A 9,356-nucleotide genomic window follows, 5' to 3' on the forward strand; every position below is an offset into this window, starting at 1 on the left:
AAAGAAAGAAAAGAATAAAAATGAGATTTTCTAGTGATAAGCTTATTTAGGAGATTTATGGGGAGCTCTTGTGGCATAGCAGTACCTGAGGTATTTGAGTGCTAACCAGAAGACTGGTGGTTCAAACCCAGCAGCCACTCCACAGAAGGAAAAGAGGACAATCTACTTCCTTAGAGATAACCGAGTCAGAAACCCAAGGAGGGGTTCCTATGAGTTGGATTCAACTCTACAGCAGTGAGTTTGGGTTTTTGTTTGTTTGTTGGGAGATTTATGAAAATTATAAACTTAATTTTAGAGTATCTGAGTCCACTTGAGTTTTAGGAAGCAGTAACGATCGTTGTTAATTTTCACTCCCACAGCAGGTAGAGCTAGTCTTCTTAGAACAAAAATGAAATGTATCATGTTCAGTTCCAGTCATAACAACAGCTGAGTCAAAATCCATGAATATGAGTATTTTAAAATTTTTCAAATGAAAGCTCTATCACAGAAATCATTTCAAATATATTTAATGTAGGTCACAATCACTCAATGAAGTAGATATAATTATCCCAATTTGACTGCTGAGGAAAAAAAAAAAAAAGGAGATCCCAAAGTTCAGTGACCTCCCAAGGTCACATGGCTAGCACATGATGGACACAGGACTTTAACCAAGGTTTATAGCCTCTTAACACCATCCTCTTTCCAGAACATCAGACTTAACACTGAGGAAAAGAAAGTATGATTGCAAAATGTCTTCATGAGTTGTTTTGAAAATAGTTGGGATTTCATGCAGGAACCAGTCATATAAAGATAAACCTGTTGATACAAATGCAACATGCATTTGACCAAAAATTAGCCTCCTTCAGTGAATACCAACAGGATGAGATCTACTCTGGCATCACTTCCTTTTATAGTGTTACTCATAATTCCAGGACCACAGAATAAGAGTTACATTAGTTCTGAGTGGTGCAAATGGTTAACGCATTTTACCTGCTAAAGCAAAGGCTAAAGATTCGAGTCCAGTCAGATGCACCTTGGCAATCTACTTCTAAAAATTCACCCATTGAAAACCCTTTGGAGCACAGCTCTCCTCTGACACACATGGAGTCCTAATGAGAGAGCTGACTTTGTGGCAAGTGGATTGTTTTTTGGTTTTGATTTGGTTCAGATAGAGTTTTAATACCCACTTTCCTATATTTCTAATAATTTGAAGAAAATTAAAACATATGTGCTTCTTAATGGTGAAACATATTATAGAAAATGAATACCAAAAAATCCAAACTAACTGCCAGGGAGTCGATTCCAACTCATAGTGACCCCCATTGTGTTTCTGAGGCTGTAAATCTTTACTGAAGTAGATAGCCCCATCTGCCTTCCGAAGAGCAGCTGGTGGGTTTGAACCACTGACCTTCTGATTTGCAGCCAAATGCTTTATCCACTATGCCACCAGAGCTCCTGATTGATAGTGAATAGGAATAGTGAAAAGGAAACAGAACAGAATTGGGGCTGACCTCTTTTTCTAAAACCCTGGTCCTCCTCAAATGTTGCATACATCCAAACAGAGCCAGTACCTCCTCAGGGATCAGGGACCACAGCTCTGAAGAGGACAGCATGCACACGTCCCCACATCATTTTCATTTGGAGCAGGTGTTTAGCCAAGTATATTTATCCTTTCCTGGGGCCCCTTGCTCGAGGTAAGTAATAAAATGGACAGATGAAAAATTGCTGCCTTGGCACTTCTGAGATGTGCTAAACCACAGCAGATAAAAAGTGACTAAAACTGTTGGAATCAACTCTCCTGAGAAAATACAATTCCCGTTCCTGGAAAGTGGAAAGCATTAGGAAAGTCAGGCAAAAGAAACTCTGCCGGCCAAATCAACAATGACATCTGACACATATGTTCTGTGGATTCTTGCTAGGCAGAAATGGAATAACTTCTTATTCACTATTGTTATGTCAGCAACTGCAGTACAGGAAGGGATTGAAATTCTTGGAGAACAGAATTGAGTTGGATGTGTCATTAATAAGCCAGACTAAGAAGCAGGGTCCCCACAGCCAGGAGATGGCAAGGGTAACACAAAAAGAGTCATTTCAATCTTATCAGCCTATGCCAGGGCCATCTACATATACCTGGTCTCTCTTGTGAATGGTTTCCTACACCAGCAGTTCTCGAAAGTTTATATCTCAGGACACCTTTACATTCTTAAAAACTATTGAAAATCCTTAAAATGTTTGGTTCATGTAAATTGTATCAATGCATATTTCATATTAGAAATTGAAATGTTTTTAAAATGTTTCCTTAATAATTTATTTGAAATAGCAACACTAAATCTATGAACTATTAACAAAAATATACACTTATAAAATAACTATTTTCCTAAACAAAAAACAGTGTGAAGGTTGACATTGATTTACATTTTTGCAAGTCTCTTTAATGTCTGCTGTAACAAAAGAAGCTGGATTCCAATATCTGCTTCTCCATTCAGTTTGTTGTAATATCATCTGTCATACAGCTTCTGGAAAACTCCACTGGACACTTGTGAGACAGAGAGAGTGAAAAAGGTAACAAAATGTCTTAGCATTATTATGAAAATAGTTGTGACCTCATGAACCCCTGAAAGACTCTTGCAACCCCCTAGTGTCCCTGGGCCACATTTTGAGAACCACTGCCCTACATGCTACCTGAACTGGAGGTGGTGATCACAAAAAAAGCAAGTATGTTCCTTTTTTTCGGTTAACTCACTCAGTAAAGAATGCTTTAGCAAATTTGAAAACAAAGATTTCATTTGATTATGTCTCAAATTAAAACATACTTAAAACTTGTCTCCTTCACTTACCAAATGAGCAGCCATAAACTAATTTCTAAGCTTTAGTTTCAGTGTCTAAAAAAAGAATCTAAATTTCTGTGAAGCAGTAAATTACTTAATATGGCTCTTCTAGCCTGTGGTCTTTGTGACACCCACCAGGTGACTGGTTGGGACTATGCAAATATGAGGCACACCAAGGAAACTGGATAACTTGTTAATAATATAAGTAAGGCATATAGGGGTGGGACTGTGTAAATAAGTTATGTAGAACCATAGCATGGGGATTGGTCAGTTTTGCTATCTCACTAGGCTTACAATGAACCATCCCAGAGGTAGAAAGGGAGGCTCTCACTACTATCAAGAAAGAGCCAATAGTGTAGTGTTTCCTTTAAACCTGAGATCCCTGTGTTGGACCTTCTCAACCCAGGAAACCAAGAGAAAGCTGTAACATTTTGCTGAGACAACAAAAAGACAGATGGTCAAAAGCAGTGGCATAGATATGACAGCATCAGAGGCAACAAAACCAAGAGGTCAGCTTGAGACAGGGAAGTGGCCTTCCCAGCCCAAGGAGTGAGAAAGCTAGGTGCCTTCAGGAAGGAGCTTTCTGATGGAGCAGGGTGCCTCTCTGGGCAACTATTGACAGAGTTAAAAGAGCTTTCTAACATTTGCCCAAGCAGGGCAGAGGCCAAGGGGCTACAGAGCCTGAGAGGGCAGGGCCAGAGAGAAATGTGCCTCCAGTACAGCTGAGAAGAGGCTGACCTGATTGAAGAACTGTGTCCTGATTTGCTCCTGATCCTGAATTGTAACCTGTTACTTCCCTAATCAACCTCATAATTGTGAGCATAGTTGTGAATTCTGTGTGGCCATTGCAATTTTTTTTTTTTTTTTTTTTAACAGAGCAGAGGAGTGGAGAGTGCCATGAAAGAGACAGTAGGTGTCAGAATTAGTAAAAAAAAAAAAAAAAAGAAAGAAAGAAATCATTAGCAATGGCAGCATGTCTGACTTCTACCTTGGGCTGTTGATGTTGATTTTGATCCTTCTCCCCCCTTGTGAAGATAGCAGAGGTCAAATGCAGCCACTACACCCTTTGTACAAAGTACCTTCCACATTGGCCAGCTATAGGAATCAGAAGCAACCAGCTGTCTATTACTGGGAAAGTGGATAAAGAAATGAGATGATATGCCATGCAATATTACCTGCAGTAAGAAGGAGTAAATTAGATATACTCTAGCATGAAGGAAGAATGAATCATAAAGTAGTAGTAGGAAATAGATAAGAAATTCTGAGTTAATAACACAATGTAATTTGTGATATACCTAATAAATATATAAAATATATATAATAAATATATATGTGTGCATACACACACAATTTTGTTTATACGTTATTGCAAAGTGTATATAGGGTTGTTTTGTATGTTACTAGAATGATTGACATGGAGGGGATTGAAGTAGGGAATGTTAATAAAAAGAAATCAACACAAATAATTTTTTAAAAAAGAGGAAACCATTATTTCACTGTTAGAATGTCAAAATATTGATGTATTTCTTTCCACTTTGCATTCTCTTTCAGTACATTGTTGTTAGGTACTGTCAAGTTGACTGTCACTCATCGTAACCTTATGCATAACAAAACTAAACACTGCCTGATCCTGCACCATCCTTGCAATTGTTGCTTTGTTTGAGCCCATTATTGCAGCCACTGTAATAATCCATCTCTTTGATGGTTCCTTTTTTTCACATATATAACTTATTTTGTGTAATTAGGATTAAATATTTATGCAGTGCCTTTTAAATATTTAACATGATATTGTGAACAGTCTCCCACCTTTGATCATATTATTATGATTACTTTTTCAGAATATCCACTGCCAAAAAACCAAACTCCCTGCCCTTGAGTCAATTCTGACTCATACCAAACCTGTAAGACACAATAGAACTGCCACATATGATTTCCGAGTTTGTAAATTTTTATAGAAGGAGACTGGTCATCTTTCTCCCGTGGAGCTGTTGGTGGGTTAGCAGCCAAATGCTTTAACCAGTGCACCACCAGAGCTCTGTTTTCTCAGAATAAAACCCACTGCCATCAATTGGATTCGGACTCATGGTGATGACTTCCATTGGATTTCCGAGGAGGTAAATTTTTATAGAAGTATATTGCCCAGTCTTTCTTCTGTGGAGTGGCTGGGGTTTTTTCTCGGAATAGTTCCTAGAAATGGAATTGTTGTGTCCAAGATAGAAATATTTTTAATGTTTTTAATGAATATTGTCAAATTGCTTTCCAAATACATTGAAACATTTTAAAAGAACACTGACATTGAATGAATGTCTATATCACAGTATAAGAATAATCATTATAATGCATTTTAAAGGCTAAAAGAAGTGTCTCAGTACTGTTGTTTATGTATTTTATAACTAATGGACCTGAGATTTTTATACTAATTTGTCATTTTAATTTTCTCTATTATAAATTATTCCTATTTATGGCCATTTTACTACTGAACCCTAATGCATTTTTATCAATTTATATGAGTCCTTTATAGATTAAGGATATTAATACCTTATTTCTTATATTTGAGACAAATATTTTCTCAATTTGTAGTCTATTAATTTTGCTCATTTTTATATTTAAATATTTTAAAATTTTAATATAGTCAAATCAATTCCTTTATTCCATGATTATTTTATTGATGTTATTTTAGAATGTTCCTTATTAGATTAGTTAAATATTCATTTAAATTTTCTTTATTTTCATATTGATTTCATTTTACATTTATCCATCTATTTCAAATTAATATCAGCATCTGCTATAATGTATGATTCTAAGGTTTCCTCTAGATAATAAACATTTATTCTATAATCCATTTTCTATTATTCATATTGAATAAATTGTACCATATATTCAATAATTCATATCTTCCACATTTAAAGTTTTTAAATTCCTTACAGAACATATTTTCTATTATTCATATTTATTCCTGGGATGAGAATTCTATATCGTCATGCACTGATTTCATGTTAATTTAGCAACTATTCTTTTAAAATGTATTTTTAACACTGGTTAGAGCTAGTTACCATTTTAATTTTCAATTTTTTTCAATATTCTTACCCATATATTTTTCCAAATTAACTTTAGAATAATTTTGAACAATTATAAATATAAATAGTATTTCTGTTTTGTTGGAATTATTCTAACTTAGATTTATTGGGTTAATGACATCTTCAAAATTTCAGTTTCCATCTCTCTTCAGCCAGATATTTTTAGGAGAGATAAGTAGAGTCTCAAAGGAAATTCATATACCATCAGAGAGACAAAACTAGGCTTTATGCTAGGCTGTTTGTAAATTAATTAATTGATTAGTCAATCAAAGATTCTGTGAGTTCTCACTACTTATTGTAATGCACCTTAAAACCTACTCATTTGAATTGAAGCTTTCACTTGGTAGATTGTATACCATAATGGTTAAGATTATGAGTCCCAGCTCCACCATTTTGAAGCTATCTAATTGAGGTACGTAGTAAACCTAATATTCTTTTTATGAACTATGAAATTTGGATTCTTATGGTCTTTACTGATGAAGATGAATGAATAACATCTCTCCTAGCTTGTCCCTGAGTGCTAAATAATGTAAGAAATAAGACCAAAGAATTAAGCAGATAAGCACAAAAATATCACCTTTATGACTCCTCAAGGCTAAAATGAAGGATAAAGTTTAATGGAAAAGCTAAATGGTCCTTCTTCTTCCAGTATGGGCTTGCAAATGCCTACATGGTAAATGTCTGAGTCTGCAAAGCAGACTTAATTTCCCAGACCTCCATCTGGTGCACACCCAGTTGAAAAGGTAGGAGAAAATGGCTGACACTCAACTTTGATAGATTAGCTTCACCCAGTCATGTCATGTGGACCAATGCACTATCACCCCTCTGGACAGGAGCAAAGAGTGGAACAAGAAGCTAGTCAATTTTAGGAAAAATCCTTCCTGGAGAAATCAAAGAAATGAAGAGTGACCTTCCCATTGATATTTCTAAAATTATTGTTCCCTCAACTATTTTGCTTAACATTTAAGAGTCAATCTATTGTCTTAATTATTAACCAATAGTTGATCAAAGATGGGGGTAAAGTTTACCATTGCATCATGACTGTAATTTCCTACCACCATGCCCTCAATCTCAATGTCACTGTTCCTTTGTGAATCTTCCTGTAACTGACAGCAGGATACCAATCTACTTGTGTTAACTAAGATAAATGACTCATCAACACACTAACTTTGAGAGTCTTCAATTATCCATCTGTGATGCAACAATTTCTCTCTGTACTATCTTCTCTCTTAGAGAGGGATGCTGGAGATATTTCAGCCCTTTTTATAAGTGTTATTGATTGATTTATGTCTCCTCCCCAAAGCAAGTGTCGGAATCCTAATCCCTATACCTATGAGTGTAATCCTGTTTGGAAATAAGAAATTATTCTGTTACATTGATTAGATCATACCTGTGTAGGGTGGGTTTTAAACCTAGTAATTTCTGAGTTACACAAAGAGCAGATTAGATACCATATGAGAATAGTCTACAAACCAAGAACCAAGGAATGCCCAGGGCTACGTATGAGGAAGGAATCGACAGAGCCAATACTCTGGATTTTATCCTCCAGAATTGTGACAAAATAAACCATCCACTTGTGGTTTTTTGTTACAGTAGCACTAGGAAATTATAGTATGTTTTTAGAAAATTGCAGCAGCTAAGAACCCCAATCATAGGGCTTATTCAATGTGTCTTTCCAAATTAGCATATTCAAACTTTAATTTTTATTTAGTTTCTGAACTACATATTCTGACACACCAGTTCTGCATAGGAGATGATGAGGTGATCTAGTAAACCAGACTTCACAATCTCTTAAAAGCAGCTATTTCAGTCCAGTGCTGCTACTTCTACTAACCCTTACTATGGCTTTGCTTTAGCCTGAGTGATCTGCCTCTCTTACTGCCCACATTATTTTCAGCCAGAGGGTTACTCAAGATAAACTTCTGATTCTCCTTTTAGCATAGTGCCTAAGGCACTTGACTGCTAACCAGAAGGCTGGCAGTTCAAACCCACCAGCCACTCCTCGGAAGGAAGGTTGGGCAATCCTACTTCCGTAGTGATACTGCCTCGGAAACCCAAGGAGGGGTCGCTATGAGTTGGGGCCGCCTCGACAGCAAATAACAACAACAACAACATGGCTAGTAGTTAGACTAATTTTTTTTTTACCTTATTCTCCTCAAGGTTTTTACTTAACTTTTGAAAGTTCTTGCCCTAAATAGCATTATGTCACCCAAGAGCACACAGATCTGGATTTCCAAGCCTCTTCTTTGCATAGAATATCATGGACCTGATAATCATCTTTTGCTGGAAAAATCAGAATAAACATGCACACACCCATTCCCACACATACACACACACACAAATGAAAATTATTACTAAAGAAATTAAAAATGACTTAATATTATTTGAAAAAAATATACAAATGTTCTCTACAAGCTGCTGTCATTTCTTCATCTTTTTCTTTCTTCCTTTACTACTTGAAATGTACTTTTAAACTGAATAATGAAGACCTTATTCATTGTCGGTCCCCCTCCCCCACTGCGGTCTAACTTACAGAACCCCAGACTTACTTGTGGCAGCATAGGACCAGATAAAACTGACCAGTTAATGATTTAAACTTGATCACATAATGACTTAAACTATGCAGTACCTAACAGTCACTATGTAACATAGTTCTGGACAAGAGGATGTAAGAAGAAGCCTATGGAATGGGACTTCTGAGGGAGTATTTTATTTTTTAATTTTTTAAATATTTTAAATTGATTGCAATCACCATAATGTAACAGCTCTCTTTCAACTTCCTGCCCTCTGAGTTATCTCCCTGTGCAAATACTGTCCTTCTGATCTCCCATAATTGAGGAAGTATTTTTTAATGCATTTTATTGAAATATAATTTATATACAGTGAAATACACAAAACTAAAGTGGCATAGGTCAATTCATTATTATTTTTTTTATTTTTTATTTTTTATTTTTTTTTTTGCAGTGCTCCTTCCCCTCCCCTCCCACCCCTGGAAATCAACAAAGAAAATTTCCCTCCATCTATAAACCTTTCCTGGACACTCCACAACAATGAACTAATACTATATTAGTCCTTCTGTGATTGACTTATTTCATTCAGCATAATGTTCTCCAAGTTCATCCATATTATGTAGTGTTTTGCAGACTGTACTTTATTCTTTAGTACTGCATAGCATTCCATTATGTGTATGTGCCATAGATTGGTCATCCACTCTTCCACTATAAATCTTAGAGATAAGTCCCTTGCCAGATAACATAATTATCGGCAAATATGAATTTGTTGCTGTCATTTTTGTCATGTGCTTTTTCGTGGTGTCAATTCCTTTGTTCCATGTAATTTTCTATGCTGAGCTTGTTTGTTTATGAATCATGTTATCACTTCCTTCATTGCTATTGTTTTAGTATTTGCTGAATATTTATGCTGGTCCTCTTTTTTGGTATGAAGGTTTATCATTTTTCTTTAAGGTCACCCT

Source organism: Orycteropus afer, unplaced genomic scaffold (assembly GCF_000298275.1).
Source record: "Orycteropus afer afer isolate SDZICR_OR568_19922 unplaced genomic scaffold, OryAfe1.0 scaffold00255, whole genome shotgun sequence".
NCBI classification, from domain to species: Eukaryota; Metazoa; Chordata; class Mammalia; order Tubulidentata; family Orycteropodidae; genus Orycteropus; species Orycteropus afer.